This window comes from Urocampus carinirostris, chromosome 7 (genome assembly GCF_059441175.1).
Source record: "Urocampus carinirostris isolate Australia breed hairy pipefish chromosome 7, RoL_Ucar_1.0, whole genome shotgun sequence".
Classification (NCBI taxonomy): domain Eukaryota; kingdom Metazoa; phylum Chordata; class Actinopteri; order Syngnathiformes; family Syngnathidae; genus Urocampus; species Urocampus carinirostris.
The window spans coordinates 1697236-1718443 of NC_142355.1; the positions used below are offsets into that span (position 1 = coordinate 1697236).

At 39.9% G+C, this 21208-nt stretch overlaps 2 protein-coding genes across 2 annotated transcripts in view; one reads left to right on the top strand and one right to left on the bottom strand.

Annotated features, from left to right (window-relative positions):
* Nucleotides 1-1719, bottom strand: part of phrf1 (PHD and ring finger domains 1) — a 29004-nt gene extending 27285 nt beyond the window's left edge. The window contains exon 1 of the mRNA XM_088339528.1: nucleotides 1603-1719. The gene's annotated coding sequence lies outside the window, so the exon portion shown is untranslated. The remainder of the gene's footprint in view (nucleotides 1-1602) is intronic.
* Nucleotides 1-21208, top strand: part of LOC148362089 (G protein-coupled receptor 22-like) — a 210877-nt gene that overhangs the window by 59228 nt on the left and 130441 nt on the right. The window lies entirely within an intron of this gene.

Genomic DNA, 21208 nt, shown 5'->3' on the forward strand with positions numbered 1-21208 from the left:
ACTTTCGCTTTACCTCCGGAAACCTTGTTAGAATATGATATGGTGAAATTGTGAATGTGTTTAATTGCTGTTAAAAGTGTTGATAAAAATTGTTCAAACCTCATATTGTTAGAATATGATATAATTAAATTGTGAATGTGTTTAATTGCTGTTAAAAGTGTCAATAAAATGGTTCAAACCAAAAAAATAATGTGAATGTGTTTAATTGCTGTTAAAAATGTCGACAAAAAATGGTTCAAACCTCATATTTTTACAAAATGATATAATGAAATTGTGAATATGTTTAATTGCTGTTAAAAGTGTTGATAAAAATTGTTCAAACCTCATATTGTTACAAAATGATATAATGAAATAGTGAATATGTTTAATTGCTGTTAAAAGTGTTGAATAAAATGGTTCAAACCAAAAAAATAATGTGAATGTGTTTAATTGCTGTTAAAAATGGTTCAAACCTCATATTGTTACAAAATGATATAATAATATTGTGAATATGTTAAATTGCTGTTAAGTGTCAATAAAATTGTTCAAACCAAAAAAATAATGTGAACGTGTTTAATTGCTGTTAAAAGTGTCGACAAAAAATGGTTCAAACCTCATATTGTTACAAAATGATATAATGAAATAGTGAATATGTTTAATTGCTGTTAAGTGTTGAATAAAATGGTTCAAACCCAAAAAATGTGAATGTGTTTAATTGCTGTTAAAAATGTCGACAAAAAAATGGTTCAAACCTCATATTGTCACAAAATGATATAATGAAATTGTGAATATGTTTAATTGCTGTTAAAAGTGTCGGGAATAAAATGGTTCAAACCTCATATTGTTTCAAAATGATATAATGAAATTGTGAATATGTTTAATTGCTGTTAAAAGTGTTAATAAAATTGTTCAAACCAAAAAAATAATGTGAATGTGTTTAATTGCTGTTAAAAATGTCGACAAAAAAATGGTTCAAAACTCATATTGTTACAAAAATGATATAATAAAATTGTGAATATGTTAAATTGCTGTTAAAAGTGTCAATAAAAATTGTTTAAACGAAAAATAAGCTTTATGGTAGAGTGCATAACAGTTTTAATACGAGCGATTTGAGTAGAAAAGGGGAAAATAAACACGTTACCTGCTCAAAAGTGATTTATATAAGGTGTGCATTACCGTTCGATTCCATTCACAACAGATACAAAGACGGAATGGTTTAAGTTGTATTACATTCCCAACAAATGCAAGACGAAGTGGTTTTAGTGATATGTTCGCCATTAATTTCCTGAAAAGTGATATAAAAGTGAAATAAAACCAGGTAAAAGTGGGTATAGTAGCCAAACCTCGGCGAGGATACATTTCTCGGCATAACACCGTCTGGATCAAGGTAAACATGAAATAGAAAGCATTAACGTGACTATGAATGTTTTATAATCATTGCCCGTGACGTAAAAAGATGTTTTTTACGAAATGTTATTGTTTAAAAATCCGACAATGCACGAGCAACATTGGCAAGCTAACGAGCTAACCTAGAAGCAGCCTAGGCTAAATTTAGCATGGAGCTTCGATTTCGGTCTTGCTTGCTCCAACTTTAAGTCACAATCAAATATGTCATGGACCTACCATATATTCCCTGACAAATTGTAAGCTACAAAATGGACATTTCGGAAGAGGAGATTTGACAACAGTAGCAGAGTAAAGCTTCTTGTTTCGTAGGCGAGAAATGGCGAATGCTTTCACTTCGTTACTGCCACCAACTGGTCTGGCATGTTACCTTAACCCTCGCGGCACGCAAGTACAGTGGGACCTCGCTACTTCGCGGTTCCACGTTCGCGGGTTCAGAGCTTCGCGGGTCTAAAAAAATAATAATAATAAAATACCGTATTTTCCGCACTATAAAGCGCCCCAGGTTATAGGGCACACCCGTCAAAAATAGATTTTGGTCCTATATTTAGATAGATAGATAGATACTTTATTCATCCCCGTAGGGAAATTCACACTTCCAGCAGTCTACCCCGTTGTTTATTAACAGATGAACATGATGCCCTAGGGGTGCTTGTAGCGGAGTGGATGACGTCACGCCGGTCCAAAAGTTCGACATCCCTGCGGCAGATGGAAATCTTTTCTTTGTGAAAATTCAGGGATACACCACCTCGTGTTAGCAAGTCCGCCCCCTCTACGATTCCCCCCGGCTTTTGTGTCTCTGTTTAGCGGCGTTGAAGCCGGATAGCTCCGGGTATCTCCGGGTGGCTACACGTTAGCGTCCGGAATGCTAAACGTGAGCCACGTTTCCGCAAAACACAGCAACTGCGCTCCCTTGTGCGCTTCGATGTTTTCCACCAGCACTCGATGATCTTATTTGGTCGTGAGTTCGCATTTACCATGATTACGGATGGTACCGAAGACTTATAACGCCGCCAGCCGCTTCGCTAGCTCCGGCTCTTCTTCCACGATAGGCCCCTTCATCACGCCGGCACGAGAATTCTTCGGGGCAAGGAGTTGATTCCTTGAATAGACGCATTTTTTGTGCGCTAAAACCCATGTCCATAGGATAGAAATAATCCATAGTGTAGTTGTCAAAACGGGAAGAAAAAACACAGAATATAGGAGCAGACAATAAAACAATAGGGCAGCTGCTGGAAAAGGCAGCCGCTCGTGGCAGCGCCGCTTTGATTTATTTATTTATTTTCCATACATTGGGGCGGCAGTAGCTCAGGAGGTAGAGCGATCGTTATAGGATTAAGGGATCCCAGTTCGAATCCCGGCTTGTCCGTGTTACATGCCGAAGTGTCCTTGGGTAAGACACTGAAACCCCAATACCCCCAATAAGCAGGTTAGCGCCTTACATGGCTGCACAGATCACGGACGCTATTGGGAAATGTGAAGCACAATGTTAAGCGCTTTGGGAAGTCATTGACTTGAAAAGCGCTATAGAAATGCAGATCATTTTCATTTCATTTCATAGGCGCACCGGATTCTAAGGCGCTACAATGGGAACGTCGACAAAACAGTCAGATGGTTCAGTCAAACGTATTTCCCCCTTAACATTCCCAAAGCTTGCAAAGAAGCAAATACGTGTCGTAGACACGTGCGGATGTGGTGTCCGTACGATGTCACTCAAATGCATCGTTTCAAATATCATTCGGAAGGTTAAAGTCTTGGGATTCAAGAAATGCCAACCATTCCTTAGTTTCCATTTTATTTTTGGCTGGCAACTGTGTGGACATCAAAGTAAGGATTTGTTTGTGCAGGGAAACGGGGTTCTTTACCACTTTGAATTGAATTTAGTTTAAAAATAGACTCATCACAGCAACATCAAGATCGTTCTAAAACAAGATGCCGGGAAAATATAAAGCCGCATAGCTCACCTAAGTCCTCTTGCAGCCATCACGTTCAATCATGATACGTAATCATGGTCTTCTTACAACCGTGAGTGTAGTAAATCCAGGAGAGTCAAATATTTACAAATTCAGAATAGTAAAAAATGTTTTTCTCTATGCCGTAGCGCAACCCAACTTGTGATTCACATTCATCTTTTTGAGCCAATTGCAGGCTTTGTTTCGCCCCTTTAGCCTATGCGAGCCTGTAAATGATAAAAAGGATCCGCCCCCTTTACCTCCGAATAACTTTAGCCAATAGTGACCGATTCAAATGATGATTGACACATTGGTTAGGAAATGAAACGCCGGTATATAAATCCCAGCATACACCGCGGACTACTTCGCCTTCGAGGGAAAATCGAGTCGGCGGCTGTTTGCCTTAGTTGCAAGACTTTGCCACTTAATATTGATCCCTATATAAGGCGCACTGTATTATAAGGCGCATGGTCAGCTTTTGAAAAAAATAAAGGCTTTTAGGTGTGCCTTATAGTGCGGAAAATACGGTAATTTTAAAAACATTATTATTATTATTTTTTTAAGCATTTTTCAAGGGGCGTCGCTACTTTGTGGTTCCACGTTCGCGTGTTCAGAGCTTCGCAGGTCTAAAAAAATAATAATAATAAAATAAAATAATTAAAAAAAAAATGTTTTGAAGGGGCATCGCTACTTCGCGGATTTTCACTTTTCGCGGGTGGTTTTGGTCCCCATTAACCGCGATAACCGAGGGATTACTGTACTCTACATATTGTATATTTTCTGAAAATATACAACAAAACATGAAAATTCATACCTGTCAATTTACGGGCTCCATGCCCGTACAAACTGTCGTATTTTCCCTTAAAAAATACAAAATAATCGTACACTATGTATATTTTTTTTCCCGGAATGATGCATGATGGGAAATCCCCAGGCGGCAGACGCATGCGCACAATAGCATCAAACCGCTCGCTTCGTTTGCAACGAAAAAAAACGATACCGAGATAGAGGCTACCGCGGCGAACTCGTTTGACTTGTTTCGTGATAGTTGGTGTATAGCGGATGGTAACCGTAATTGACAAATTTGCGTTTTCCCGCACAGATTTCCTTGTACGTCGTACTCGTCTTAAAATGCATAAAATACGTACTTTGTACGGCAAAAACGAACAGGTTGACAGGTATGAAAATTTCATGTTTTTTTTATTTGTTTGTTTGTTTGTTTTCTTGCATTTTCAATCAAAGCGAGAGCATTGAAAAGTCAATTCTCATCGAAAATTACTTAGCTGTGCAAAATGACATTGTGATGTGTTTTTTATGTTTTTGCACAATGGCGTGCCGACTCCTCCCATGGGTGTGCATAACTGTCACTATTAGCCAATCATTTACTGTTCTTTGATTCCGCACCTTTAGGGGCTGGTCTTCTTTTTGCAACCTTGAAGATTTTATAAAAAGAAAAGGGTCAGTGAAGGGCTTCAAAACGGGTTGGAATTGTCACGGTTGCCATGGTGCCCAATTGGCCCCGCCCGTGGGGCGCCAGCTGCGGCTCATTGAGAGATTGGATTTCTGTCTATATAAAGCTCTGCACTCTCTTGATTCGGGTGTCAGCCCGCCAAAGGAACTTCTGCCCCACAAGACGTGGGTTGTGACTCAGTCCTGATTTCCATATCTTCAGTCTGGTATTGTTCCCGTTTGTTTGTCCTGTTTTATTTCGGGTTCCAGTTTTGTTTCCGTCTATTTTGGTCCCGTTTATTATTTTCTCAGGTTTTTGTTCCTGTCTAGTTTCTCCTGTTAGTTATCGATATCCTGATTTGTGGTCAATCCTGTCTGTCCCTTGCTGTCCGGTATCGACCTCATCTGTCCGATATCAACTCGAGCGTTTGGAATCGGTCTCGTCGGTCTCTGGCTTACTGTCCTTCCACGCCGGACCGGCTTCTTAACGTGCATGACTCCCTATTTCCCATAAAACAAAAGGCTTGTGTGAGAACGTCACGCGATTGGGTCCTGAATCTGTTCTGGTTCTGCCAGGAATTCCTTGTCTGAAGGCTTCTACCCCCCTCCTTGCAGGTTTAAAATCCAGTGATGTATTATCTCCTTGTTTTGAGTGTCTACTAAATTTCAAACTTAACATACAGTATATACCACAGGTGTCAAACAGGCGGCCCGCGGGCCAGATCAGGCCCGCTAAGGGATTTAATCCGGCCCGCGAGACAATACTCAGAGAAGCGCAAGAGAAAAACGAGCCGCAGGTTGAAATATGTCATAGCGGCGCTGCCACGAGCGGCTGCCTTTTCCAGCAGCTGCCCTGTTGTTTTATTGTCTGCTCCTATCTTCGGTGTTTTTTCTTCCCGTTTTGACAACTACACTATGGATTACTTCTATCCTATGGACATGGGTTTTAACGCACAAGAAATGCGTGTATTCAAGGAATTTCTACTCCTTGCCCTGAAGATTTCTCGTGCCGGCGTGATGAAGGGGCCTATGGTGGAGGAAAAGCCGGAGCTAGCGAAGCGGCTAGCGGCGTTATAAGTCTTCGGTACCATCCGTAATCATGGTAAATGCGAACTCGCGACCAAATAAGATCATCGAGTGCTGGTGGAAAACATCGAAGCGCACAGGGAGCGCAGTTGCTGTGTTTTGCGGAAACGTGGCTCACGTTTAGCATTCCGGACGCTAACGTGTAGCCACCCGGAGCTACCCGGAGCAATCCGGCTTCAACGCCGCTTAACAGAGACACGAAAACCGGGGAGAATCGGAGAGGAGGCGGACTTGCTAACACGAGGTGGTGTATCCCTGGATTTTCACAAAGAAAAGATTTCCATCTGCTGCAGGGATGTCGAACTTTTGGACTAGCGTGACGTCATCCACTCCGCTACAAGCTCCCCTAGGGCATCATGTTAATCTGTTAATAAGCAACGGGGTAGACTGCTGGAAGTGTGAATTTCCCTACGGGGATGAATAAAGTATCTATCTATCTATCTATCTATCTATCTATCTATCTATCTAACTTGATGTTGCCAAAGCCAGGTGCCTCCCACAAAGACACTGTACTCTCTCTCTCTTTCTCTTTCTCTCTCTCTCTCTCTCTCTTCCACCCCTTTTCTCCCACTGTCTCTTTCACTCTCTATTTCTCTTCCTTTGTTGCTCTTTGTCTCTTTCTCTCTGTGTCTTTTTAACTTATTTTGCTCTAACTTCCTTTTTTCCTTTTCTCTCTCTCTCTTCCTACCATTCACACTTTCTTTTCTCTTTTCTCTCTCTCTCTGTCCTTCTATTTCTCTGAGGATTTCTTTCTTCCTCTCGCTTTCTTTCCCCCTCTCTCATGACTTCTCTTTTTATCTCTTTTGTTTCTCACGCTCTCTCCCTCTCTCTCTTTTTCTTTCTTTGTCCCACCCTCTCTCATTTTCCCTCCCTCTTTCTCTTATTTATTTATCTCTCTTTTTCTTTCTCTTTCATCTACTAGTCCGGCCCCCGACAGAATGTTTGTTCTATCGTGTGGCCCCCCAGTTAAAATGAGTTTGACACCCTTGTTATAAAACATCATTTAGTCAAGAAAAGGTCAAAGTGAGACTTTTGGAAGGCTCATGAAGAGATTGGAGATGAAAACACACAGGAATGTGTTGTTGATGCGAGAGCCCGGTTTCACCTCCACAACTGTGGCGCCCTCCTGTGTTCAACCAAACTAACTACACTACTGTACTGTCTTTCATGTTACATAATGCAGTGCAATCCTAATTTGGTACTATGGAGCAGGCCAGGTTATGTGTATCCTGGAAGGGGATAATCCAACCAGGCTTTAATAGCCAAATACTATTGCATTAGAACGGTTCAAATGAAGGTTTTTTATCTGGCATCAGAGTCTTCCAGGAAAAAAGTGATGTCTGTTTTCTTCAGATGAACTCGATTTTTTTCATTCATTGACGCGCCGCTCGAACTTTTACAAAATGTGGGGCGCAGTAAAAAGTCCCATGCAAGTCTCTGGGAAGCTCTCTCCCGAAGTCCTTTAGCTCTCTCCTATTGGCCATCTTCTCTCCGCCTAATGGCTTGCCGACTCCTCCCGTGGGCGTGCCAAGGAAGCCCAACGTGGGGCTTCTCAAAACAACACCGAGCATTTCTACGTCATCGGGGCCTTGTTCTCAAAATGACGCCTGCCGTCCTCCGTCAGATTCCTGTTATCAAAATTCCCTAGTCAAAATATTCTGCCTTTGGAACAGCGTGACCTGTCATTGAACTAAAGTGATTTTATGTCTTGTTTTTATTGAATATTTCGCTTACAATATTTTACATTGTATTTTTTTTCATCGTCTGTACAGTCCTTGGGTGGCCTGAAAGGCGCTTTTAAATAAAATGCATTATTATTATTAAAGCCCAGTCAGTGAATATCTTGCATTAAACTCAATAAATGTAACTTGTATTCAATCGTATAAAATCCTTTATAGTCAAATGTATAAAATCCTTCAACCTACTTTAGTCAATTTTGTAAACATTTCTTTTGTTCCCAATGTGCAAATTGTATATAATGTGTTTATGAATCTTGTGTTAGGTTGAATTTATCATTATTGTTGATTTTCTTCTTATTTTATGTCTTTTTTTAAGTGTTTAAAATGTAATGAGATCAGATTGTTCATGCAGCATCATTGCTACGTGCACAATCTTCCTAATATGTTTATGAATCTTGTGTTAGGTTAAATTTAGCATGATTATTGATTTTCTTTTTCTTTTACTTATTTTATGTCTTTTTTTAAGTGTTTAAAATGTAATGAGATCAGATAGTTCATGCAGCATCATTGCAACGTGCACAACACCCCTAGTATGTTTATGAGTCTTGCATTGGGTTCAATTTATCATGATTGTTGATTTTCTTTTTCTTTTACCTATTTTATGTCTTTTTTTAAGTGTTTAAAATGTAATGAGATCAGATTGTTCATGCAGCATCATTGCTACGTGCACAATCTCCCTCTGCTCATGGCAACACTGTACACAAGCAGGTCGAGTTCAACCAACATGCGCCCTACGTATGGGGGGCGTCATTATCTTATAGACGTTCAAAACACTCGTAATACGTTAATAATTTGATGAGTTTCACTCACACCCTTCATTTAAATTTAGACAACACGTTTTTTGATGAGCATTTTGAATCAACGATCACATTTTATATTTTTGATGAAAACTGGAATGGTTTGTTCCTAATGTAAGACGTGCGAAAATGAACGCACCGCACCCCAACTAGAAGGGAACGTCACTGAAACTGCTAGTCGTGGAAGACCACCTTTCTTATCATTTCATTGGCGAAAAATCTGTCATGGGCGGGATATATTCCTTAGAACTGTACATTCATTGGCCAAATACTGTGGTTATTTTGCATAATAAGGTCAGGTTGTCGACGCACAGGACTGGTAGAGACAGTGAACTCAACTTGGACTGTGTTGGATTTATGATATTTTGTGAATGTCTTCAAATTGTACTTTTCTATTTCATTTTTTGATTCGTCCCAAAAATATGTTTAAATATGAACGATACTGTTTTCTCACGGAAGCTTTTGCACGTTTTGGAAGGGGTTTTAGAATATGAGGAGAAACTTGGGAACGGTAAGTAAAGCATTTTTTTTATACATCACTTATAAGCAGGGAAAAAAAATGTTAAATGCGTGTCATTTGTTGAAGTGAAATGATTAAAAAAATGCTAAATGTTTGGATTATCATCATTTAAATGAACAATTTTGTAGTTGTGAAATATTTAAGTACAATGTGTGTTGAGTGATACGAAGATTTTTTTATAGTTTTGTAATTAAAGGCGCAGTGTGTATTATTAAGCGCCCTCTGTTGGTGAAAAAAAAAACACAATATTGATTTAAATACTAAGCAAAAAATATAATAACTATGTAAACGTCTATTTTCCAAAATACTTCGTTCAAGAAATTAGCATATACTTGTGATAAGCTGATCCTTACTTAGAGGCAGCTGACATGTCTTTTTTCTTTTTCTTTTCTTTCTTTTGTAGATCATTTTAATCATTTTTTCTCACAAAAACAGAAAAATATTGTGTTCAAAAATCCACTGTAATGTTTTTTTTTCTTCTACGGTTTTAAGTATTATTTTTGTTATTTTCCCTTTTTCATTTTCATTTTTTTTTCTCACATTTTTCCCCCTTTTTTCACCTGTTCTCTTTTTTTTCTTTCCTCCCCTTTTCTGCCTTTTTTCTTATTTACTTTACATTATTTTATTTCCCTATTCCCTTTTCCTTTTTTTTCCGGAATTCTTGATCAATTTTCTTTTTTTTCTTTTTCTCTTCATTTTTTCTGCTTTCCTGGTACATTTTCTCTTCTCTCCCTTGTTCCTCCTCTTTTCCTTCCTTTCTTTTACTTTTGTCTCTTTGCTTTTTTTGCGAAAAGCTAGGGAAAAAGTGAGAGAAATAAATAAGGTTTTCTTAAGACTCTGTATAGTTTGTATTCTTCCTTGTGCCTTTTAGCACGCATTTTCAATAGCAAAACACCGTGTAGAGACAACTAGTGGACGAATACTACACACTGTACCTTTAAAAGAAAATTTTTGCACATGTTGACAGTTGACAGTCACTGTTTTTCACTGTGCTCTAAAACACATGTGTCAAACAGGCGGCCCGCGGGCCAGATCAGGCCCGCTAAGGGTTTGAATCCGGCCCGCGAGACAACACTCAGAGAAGCGCAAGAGAAAAACAAGCTGCAGGTTGAAATATGTCAACTTGATGTTGCCAAAGCCAGGTGCCTCGAACAAAGACACTGTACCTGTATTTATCTCTCTCTCTCTCTCTCTCCCACCCTTTTTCTCCCACTCTCTGTCTCTGTCTCTTTCACTCTCTGTGTCTTTTTAACTTCTTTTGCTCTCACTTCCTTTTTTCCTTTTCTCTCTTTTCTCTTTCTCTCTTCCTACCCTTCGCGCTTGCTTTTCTCTTTTCTCTTCTTCTGTCTTTCTATTTCTTTTTGGATATCTTTCTTCCCCTTCTTTTCTTTTCCCCCTCTCTCACGACTTTTTTACCTTTTGTTTCTCATGCTCTCTCTCTCTTTTTCTTTCTTTGTCCCGCCCTCTCTCCTTTTCCCTCCCTCTTTCTCTTATTTCTTAATCTCTCTTTTTCTTTCTCTTTAATCTACTAGTCCGGCCCCCGACAGAATGTTTGTTCAATCGTGTGGCCCCCCCGAGTTCAAATGAGTTTGACACCCCTGGTGTAGAGCCAACTAGTGGACGAATACTACACACTGTATCTTTAAAAGAAAGTTTTTTTTCCACATGTTGACAGTCACTGTTTTGTTGTTGTTGTTTTTCTGCTACATTCCAAGCATATTATTGTTTTGTTCGTTCTGGCAGGTCAGTGATGGCAAAGCTCTAAAAGCTGGTAAGCCACTGACTAACGCACATTGCGCCCAATAACAGTTCCACTGTGCGTGTGACAGCGGCTAACCTGCTTTTGGGAATTCCTCTTGTGGACCAGACATTATTCAACCCTAGATTAGAATAGATTCATCTGTACATGTGTTTTTGTTTTGTTTGTTTTTTGCAGTACTGGCAGTTCTCTTATACCTAGCCCCTCCTCTGCACTACCGTACTCCAGTGTTATTGTTATTGTATAGTGAGTTGTTTACCTGACTGCCCACTTTGCACATCCGGTTAGCTGCTCCTCTTGCACTCTTTGCACTACTGTAAAACACTATACATAGGTATAATTATTTAGTATATTATTAGTATTTCATTACTCCAACTCAATACAACATTTTATTTATATCTGTACATTCAAGGAAACTGTGCGGGTCAGATGTATCAACATTTCGTTCTGTATACGTGTGTACAAGAATGACAATAAAGTATATCGGAATCTGAAATATACCTTTATTGTCATTGTTACAAAATCCTATGGACATGGGTTTTAACGCACAAGAAATGAGTGTATTCAAGGAATTTCAATTCCTTGCCTGTTCTCGTGCCGGCGTGATGAAGGGGCCTATCGTGGAGGAAAAGCCGGAGCTAGCGAAGCGGCTAGCGGCGTTATAAGTCTTCGGTACCATCCGTAATCATGGTAAATGCGAACTCACGACCAAATAAGATCATCGAGTGCTGGTGGAAAACATCGAAGCGCACAGGGAGCGCAGTTGCTGTGTTTTGCGGAAACGTGGCTCACGTTTAGCATTCCGGACGCTAACGTGTAGCCACCCGGAGCTACCCGGAGCAATCCGGCTTCAACGCCGCTAAACAGAGACACGAAAGCCGGGGGGAATCGGAGAGGAGGCGGACTTGCTAACACGAGGTGGTGTATCCCTGGATTTTCACAAAGAAAAGTTTTCCATCTGCCGCAGGGATGTCGAACTTTTGGACTAGCGTGACGTCATCCACTCCGCTACAAGCACCCCTAGGGCATCATGTTCATCTGTTAATAAACAACGGGGTAGACTGCTGGAAGTGTGAATTTCCCTACGGGGATGAATAAAGTATCTATTTATCTATCTATCTAACATATTGTGACAACGAAATTGGGCATGGCACTCCAGTGTCACATATTCACAGTGAGGATAAAATAAATCAAGAAGATAAAGGAACAGAGAAGATAAAAATGAAATGAAAATCTGCATTTCTATAGCGCTTTTCAAGTCAAGACTTCCCAAAGCGCTTTACAGTGCGCTTCACATTTCCCTAAAGCGGCCATGTAAGGCGCTAACCTGCTTATTGGGGGCATTTTAGGGGTTCAGTGTCTTACCCAAGGATACTTCGACATGCAACACGAAGGAGCCGGGATTCGAACTGCCATCCCTTGATCCCAAGACGAGCGCTCTACCTCCTGAGCTACTGCCGCCCCATGGTTATATATAAGGTTATAAAAACAAGGAGGATAAGGTTATAGTTATAATCAGGGATGGGTAGGGTTACTTGAACTGGATTACTTTCAATGACTTTTGGATGACTCCAATACCAAATATGCTAATAAAAGACAAAAGAAACTAAATAGGAATCAAATGATTGTCGTGTCCAGCATGGTCGCCGTGGCAACCGGCTGGCCCCGCCCCCTGGGCAACAGCTGAAGCAGACTGCCTGATTTGCGCGTTTGCTTCTTAAGGGGGGTTTGGGGTTTTGCGGGTGCTGGCTCATTGCAGTTTCTGTCTGCATCTCCCGTTCTGTTTTGCTCTGTCCTGTTTTGTTTGAGTCGGAAGAAACCTGTGTTTGCACGTTTTTTTGTTAAAGCCTGTTTTGTTCTGTCTTGTCCCCGAGTTTTGGACGACTTTTATTTTGCTAAATAAAAGTTTTGATCGTCAACGCAATTGAGTTCTCCCTTCCTGCCTCCTGCCTCCGTTCTGGTGTGGTCCTCTCGTGACAATGATGACTCACAACACGTGGTAAGCTTTCTCTCCTGGCTTTGATCTCATTGATCTCCGGCAAAACGAACATCAAATGCCACAGAAACAAAATGAAAATCAATCCAAACAGCTTGCCAACATCATTTTTGCCGTTCCATGTGTTCCGTCACTCCCCAAGCCCTCGATGAAAATGAGTTTGACATCCCCTGTTTAAATAAATCTCAAATTATTTTTTTTAGTCATTGGACAATACTGCATCTCAATCATGGGTTAAATCAGTTGTCCCCAAACTACGGCCCGCGGGCCGGATGTGGCCCGCCTCCACATTTGGTCCGGCCCCCTGAACAATACCAGAAAGCATTATGATTTTTTTTTCCATATATTTGTATTTGATAATAAAGTTGGACTTTTGCAATAAAATGTTCCTTAGTTATGAACTATTTTCATTATCAACTATTAGTAACTATTTTATACGGCGCAACAAGGGTTGCTGACTAGTTAAAATGTTATATTTTAGGATTTTGGTGTTGTTTTGTAAAGCAGAAAAAGTGAAGTACCAGTATATCACCATTAGATGGCATAGTCTCACAGGACCTCACGTGATTTAATAATGAGACTTGTTCAATAAATCAATCTTAATGTGAACAAGTAAATGGTGTCGTGTGAGACTGACATTTACCATCTATTTTGCAGGTGAGATGTACAATAAATGTTTACATTTCGGCACTCCTGCAATCCATCACACTTTTTCTGTTACAAACTGACCCCGGCCCCTCATCAGAGAAGGGAAAAGTGATGTGGCCCTCACAGGAAAATTTAACCCAGGAGTCCCCAAACTTTTTCCTATTAGTTATTAAAGGAACAATCAAGTGCACTAGCATATGTTACATGTTGATGTGATGCAAACTCATGAAAGATTGAAGTTGCCGATAAGGATCATGCACATGAAACCAAGAGCAGGCTGATGTCAGAAGGCTCAGAAGTTTTCAAAAGCGAATGCCCCCTTCTGGTAGGAAATAGTACTGGCACCCACAATGAGAGGATTCCTCATCTGGTACAATATTATCTAGGAGTTCATATTACATATGTTGTGGCAAACAGACTTGCATTTGTAGAATAGAGTGCATACATTTAGAAATGTAGAAAGATTGTGGTAAATAGACTTGCATTTGTGCATACACTGACGTCAGTGAAAAACTCAGTTCGGGAAGTTCTTGGCAGACAGTTGAGTTTGCTTGAAGATAGAGTGCGAGTCTCTGTATACACTGACGTCAGACTGTTTGGAGAAGCCATCTCCTTGTCTCCTAATAAGGATACAAGGAGATGGCTTGAACGAGAAAAACAAAATTCCTTTAAGTAATACGTGATATCGGACCGCCTTTTGGGGTGTACAAAAGGCGATGTTCTGCCTGGAGCTTTTCCGAGATCTTCATTGACGCATCAATAAAGTGACATCTCCCTCCGCACGAGGCTGGCTCCTTTTTCCTTATCCACTGATGAGAAGACTTTTCTCTCGATTATCGAACCTCCAAATTTCTCCAACATTTCGACAACATTTAAATGGCGCCCAACAACGTGGATTTGGCACTTAAATAAACAGAAAAGGGAAAAGACTTCTCAGTGGAACGGTCTTAAATGAGCGCGAGGTAAGGAAAGCTTTTTCTCTCCTTATTTCGGTTTGCTTGTCGAGATTCGTGGGAGGACGGGAGCCTGTGACGTCGGAGCTAAATTATGAAAATTCGTGCACGTGGGATTTTCCGTCTATAGTCAGGCCCAAGTTCGGACGGATGAGATATATAGACTGAGTTGTGATTTTTATGTCCGACGGGATTCTGAGCTCAGAGAGTCCTGTCTGTTTTGGGACATAGGCTGCTTGAAAACGGAAAAAGGCTAATTTAACCTGGATAAGAGGTTGCAGCGGCGTCGGTATTTGTATATTTATGATTGTCTTGAGATCTGTGTGAAGCTGTGATAAGACGTCATCATTTGCTGAAGTGACAGTTCGAGAGTAGACGATCTATATATGGTTAATACGGGGCATGTTTTATGTGTTTCCCTAGTCGATTGATGATTGGGAGTCGGACATGTAACCTTGCACTTAAGAAGAAGTGTGGTGCATGGAACCTCGCCATTTTCTACAATCTGAAAGGTTATACCGACGTTAGAAAAATGAGCAGTAATCAGATGTTGTATTATTAAGATATATTCGCATAGAAACAAGCGATACAAAGAATGTGTGAGAATTGCTGACATGTTTTCAGTCTGGGAAATGTCTCATTCGAAAATGTTGGTGTGTGTGCCAGCTGGCGATAATTGTGCGTGTGTCTCTCTGTCTGTGAATGTGTGTTCTGTTCGGTTCGGTTTCTCCCCCGGCCGCCTGAGTGAGTGTGCGCGGGTGATTTGTACTTAACTGTTTTTTTTTGTTTTTTGTTTTGTTTGGCGTTGGGAGAGGAGTTAAGGAAGCATGGATGAATGATGGAGTGACTGCTTATTCTACATTTTACGGTCTTGTATGTGCGTTAAAGTGTCTTGCTTTTTTGTGGTTTGTTCTCGCCCCCAAAGCTCACCCCCACCCCACCCCCGTCTTTCCCCCGTCTTTCGCTCTGTGTGAGTTGAGCTCAACCGTGTGTATTCCCGCTCCGATCACCTCCCCCCACCCCCGTCTTTCGCTCCTTTACTGTATGGAAAATAAAAAAAAAAGTGGAGGGATTACTTAATTCGTCAAGTGCTCCGTTTGCGTGTGGCCTTTTGATTTGTGAGATCTTGTTCCGATAAACGTAATAAGTAGAGTTTGGGTAAATTGAGGAAACAATTTGGCAAGCATTTTCAAAAGACAATGAGGAGCAGATTACTCGATCTTGAGGAAGACCATGAAAAATTTAAGAATTTAATTGCTAAGGTGATGTCTTCATGGTCATTTAACCTAGACTAAACATCCGAGTTTGTAAACATGACCGATTTAACAGGATTCAGAAGTCAGACGGACTGTTGAAAAGGGCTGAAGATGGACAGAAAAACAAGCAAAGAACAAACAAAGACGTTCACTCATCCGTTGTCTGCGCCGCTTGTCTACAGCAGGGTCGTGGGGACACTGGAGCACATCCAGGCTGTCCTCAAACAGTGAGCAGGGGGCAATCTGAACTGATTGCATCCAGTTTCGAGGAGAAAGAGGTAGACAACTGGGCACCAAGGTCAGTGTGGCACTGATAAAGCTCATGGCACATTCCTGCAGCGGATTACGAGTGGAACGTCACAATGGACTGAGCCAGACGGCCTAATGCCAAGGCCGTCGACGAGGCGGTGATAACGAACAACACGAGTCTGCATTGAATCACGCTAGAATCTTGTTGATTGACGTAGTGTTTACAAATCTGAGGAATATTGATACGTTTGGATTGTGAATTATTTTATTTTTGACACAGAAATACTGCTAAAATTGTATTTTGAATCTGCTTTCCAGGAAAACGGTGATGTGTCTCCAGATGCAGGAGCATCAGGAGGATTATTAAGGAGAATAGGTAACAGGGGAATACCTTTGACTTTATATCAGATACAAGTGCACAATTTAAAAATATTATGCAAAGGGGGGGTGTGAAATAGCTGAAAAAACAAGGTTACTGGTCTCCGTATTTACAGGCCACGGTAGACGGAGAGAATAATAATAGAAAAGAGTAAATGGAATATTAGAATCAAGGATAAACACTTTGTGAGTACTAGGCTCAACTGAGGGGATGCGCTACAGTTAGCGCTGGTGAGTGATCGCATGCAAACTCATTGGATCACGCATTTAACACCGCATGAAATGCTAACAGGCAGACCAGCACCGCATCTGGGAGGTCCCTGTAAGGGGCCGCCACTTGAGCAACTACAAACTGAACTGAGAGACTGTATGAGACAATTGACGGCTGTCATCTACCGGCTGACAAGAGTCCAAGGTCGAACAACCATTTGAAAAGACGTCCCAGGGGATCTCGTCTACATCAAGGTTTCAACGAAAGTGGAACCATCCGAGGCGTGAGGGACCGTACCCCGTCGTGAGGGCAACGCCGGCCGCAGTCCAGGTCGAGGGCAGCTCGAAATGGTACCATCTGAACCACTGTACCACGGCTCACGCTGCCACCGTCAACGAGACCAAGCAAGATCAACAGGGCAGTAACGTTAAAATTAGGAAAACAAAATGTGGATGACAAAGCTGTGTGTGATAATAAATTGTCTGATATGATTGTTACTAGGAGCAGAGCTCGAGAAATCGCAGCGGCGAATGGAAATTGCGGGTCCGAAAGTGCAACCGGAGATCCAAAGAGCGACGCTGCAGTTGCAGACCATGACGCATCCTAGAGACAGCGGCCCGGTTAAGTGTGACACTACTGTATAACATGCCAAAACGGTTGAGGATTTGGAAAGTACAAGTACATTTTACCTCATGAAGGGCTCAATGGCCCTGAGGTATGGAAGCTCGAAAGTACCAAAATTAAAAATATTACAGGAAAAGAGAAAAAAAAAAAGTGAGATATGACGAAAATGTGTAAAATATAATTCTTAGAATATGGTTTCATAAGAAACATGCACTCGAAATCTTTTAAAGGGACAGTGTGTATAAATTGACCCCAAGATGTCTCTGCACTGTGGAGTGCAACCGAAATAAAAGTGCTTAACAGGATGAATAGGAGAGTCACAGTGCCCACATAAGCACTATTTTTCACTGCCTCTAGGTGATGCTCATGTTATGTTATGGAAACTCAAGTAACTCCAGTTTACAGTCACGTAGTCACACCAGCAGTCCCTGTTTTGGATGTAAGTTGCTAAAAATACTTTATAAGAAAGCTAATTAAACGATTTAGGTTCACTATCAAGACATTTCTAATAAAAACTCGCAGGAAAAAACCTTAACCGAGAACGAACGTTTTATCCAGAAGCTGTAGCAAAGAAACTCAAACGTTTTGATTGGGTAAGTGTTAGGAACTATAAACAGGGCATGCGCACTTTTACTCCATTGCCCAGCGCCTGTGCTAAAAGTAAATACGTAAGTATCTTCAGTTGTAGGAATTTTTGACATTTTCACAAAATAACTTGGCTTGCATCAGGTTTGAATCAATAATTTGAGACAAATTGACAGACAAAATGAGCCTCAGCACTCATAAGTGACGGCGGGAGGGAGTCGAATTTTAAGTCACTCAACACTCAAAACGTCACGCAGTAAAAATTAAAATCGCTGAATGAAAGTACCGTAGAAATACTACGACAGTAATACGGTAATAGAGAAATGCCCCTAGAGGTATACTAAACAATATCACAAAACTAACGATTCAATATAGTATTTTAAAACAATTGATTGATCAATCCTGGAAAAGGATTAAAGGAATTAAAAATAACGGATTAGTGGATTTCGAGACATATCATGGTGATTTAAAAATATAACTGCATGGGAAATGAATGGAAATTAATTAAACTGAGATAATTAATGTCTACTAGTACTTAAGTTTAGAGAAAGATTTAGAAATTGAATAAACTGGCTAATTTACTAAAACATCTCAGTACGTAAGCACGATAAAACCGAACGAGACTCTAAGTGCCCCTGAATTCCACAAAATACTTAACCTAGTATATTGTTTTGCTTTAATTCTGAAAGAAAAGGAAAAAGAAACACTAAGACAAACATACAACATAAGTTATTTAAATAAGGATAATTTGCTGAAAATTGGGTATGAAAAACTTGAGACAAAAGTATGAAAAACAACACATTAGGTAGTGTTTTTGGAGTTCCCAGGGTCTTGAAAAGTACTATATAAATCCAGACCATTTATGATGGAATGGAATATACCTTTACGGACATAGTTACAAAACGGGTTCACATATTGTAACTGACAATTAAATTTGGCGTGACACTCCATCTTCAGAGTTAGGTAAAGGAACGGAAAAGATAAGGTTATAGTTAGAATTAATACAATATTTACACAAGAATGTGCATTTAAAATGTTACATACAGTTGAGGTTTGTGTAAATATGCATTTGGTGAAAAATAGTCATTGTAGTGCAAAAAAAAGTTGTCAGCATTGTGCAAAACATATAACAGTATTTTTATAGATAAGCTATGAAAATAAAAGGAAATTATTAAAAGGATCAATATCTAATTGAAGGCAAATAAACATAGACATAACATGTTGTTTTGCTTTAGAATAAGAAGATACGTACCACGCAATACATAAAATTTTACTATAGAAAAAGATGCTGAGCACAGGGGTGAACGAATTAATCAGATAGATAGATAGATACTTTGCTCATCCCCTGAGGGAAATTCACATTTCCAGCAGCATCCCTGAGCTGAGAACAATACAATAGTAAAGCCAAAAGAATACAATATACAAATACCCAGTGTGACGTGCAAATGCCCACTTTAGCATGTTATATAGAGTAACTAAATAGTGCTACACAGAATACATATTGCAGTAAGATTCGGTAATGTCCAATGTAGGTGGTGTTGTTTAATGTACGTATTTTTGCGAGTTGAAACTCATATCCGTAGAATAGAAAGTAATCCAAGTGTTGCAAGGCACTGATAAAGTAAGCAAAAATAAATAAACATATAAATAAATCACAAAAGTAGCGAAAATAACACGGGAGCTGCTGGAGTGGCTGCCATTCGTGACGGCGCCGGAAGTAACATTATCAAATACATTTTTCCACAATTGGGTCAGAATTAAACCTCTAGGGTTTAATCCAGCCATTCATGTGCAGTAAACCAAAGGAGAACAAGAAATGGGATGGTAAAGTATTACAATAATGTAAATCCTACTACAGAAATTCTATGAAATTACTAGAAAACGGAATATAGAGCTTGAAAACCGGGACATAGTATATGGTACGGCTATGATTCTAAAAAGACCAACTACAGAAATTCTGCAAGAATACCGCTACAAAACTACAACAGCATTAATACTAGCGCTACTAAAGAAATCCTGCAAAAATATAGCCTCAGGTGTACTACAACAGACTTCGAAAATATTACAGAATCTTATTTAATATTATAAGATACTACTGCAGGAATGGTTGAGTTAAGTGCAGAGCGGACCAGAACTCAATCGCTTAACGACCAGTTACTTCTATTCAGCAAATTGTCCAACGCTTAGGGAATAAACAAAACAGCAACTGGCTTACAGGCAAACAGGAACTCAGACTAGGAATACTCATAAAACAGGCTTTTACTCAGAACGGGCAAGCCCTTAAGGAGGACACATGCAAATTAGACGGTCGCCACGGCGACCATGCTGGACATGACAGAAATACTACATACGTGCACAACTACAATAACACAGTTGTACCTCTACTTATAAGTTTAATTGGTTCTAGCAGTAAATATGGAATGATGAAACTATTGTAAATCAAAACACATTATCAATTTGAATCAATTGGATTGAAACGGGATTAGTCCGTTCCGAAAGCAAACGAACCTTGTTGAATCAACTGCAATTGCCCTGAAGGTATGCTGGTGTTCAGTAGGGGTTCATACATATACACAAAATAGATAAACATGAAATAAATATAATGAAATATAACATCATAACTGTGAATGAGAAAAACTGGATGTGTCCCCAGGCTCGTGACGCCAAAAGTTTGCCCACCCTTGACTTAGAACCATTGTTTTTGGGACGATGGACTGGTGGTTAATTGCGCTTTTAATGACGGATTTCTTTTTAGGTTCTTTTTAAGAAGCAGAATGTTGGAAAAAATTTTTGAGCTGATTGTAGGCGATGATGAAATAGGTCGATAAATTCTCTATAGAGCGTGACGTCTCGTTTGGTTTCATGTTATAGTCATCATAGTTCCATTCCACTCCATTTAGTTATTAGTATCGATACGACACACACACACACGCACACTGCTGTCGTCTTAATAAAACTGAATCGTCTCTGCACCGCACAACACAGTGGCCACGATCACACTCTCAGTCCGCTCTTGGCGCCCATACTCAGTCATCCCTCTCCTCAGAGCGCCCTAAACCTTGCTTCCTTGATTGAGTAGAAGGACGTGTATAAATAGTGCAATTGCGATAGAAGACAAGTTTGAATTACTGAAATTCCGAATATTATGGGATGAGTCAGACGAAAGCGAGACATAGATTGTGAACTTAGGTTTTAACTCAGGGGGGAAGTTGAGACATTCCGTAAAAATAAGTTAAAACCTAGTTTTTTTTCCGAAATTGATGAAAAATTGTCTTCTGAATAAGCTCTCCATATAACCATTCACCATTAGAAAATCGCCCACATTGAGAACATTTTGGGATGGTATTTTTCATTTTTGGCAAAATCATTCACTTTGAGCGTGAATTACCTGCTTTCTTTGCAAAATACTGTTATTTTGAACAAGTTTACTTACTGAAGAGATCATATATAGGTTATGATTTTTATAAAAGGCAAAACAAAGAGTGAATCATAACAATAAAAACGTCTTTTCTTGGGTTAAATTGACAATTTAACAATCTATCCTGGTCATCTGCCTCGAGGGGAATGGCCAACAGCAAGATAACACGTTGAAAATCAAACGAAAATGCAAATAAAAAGTGCAT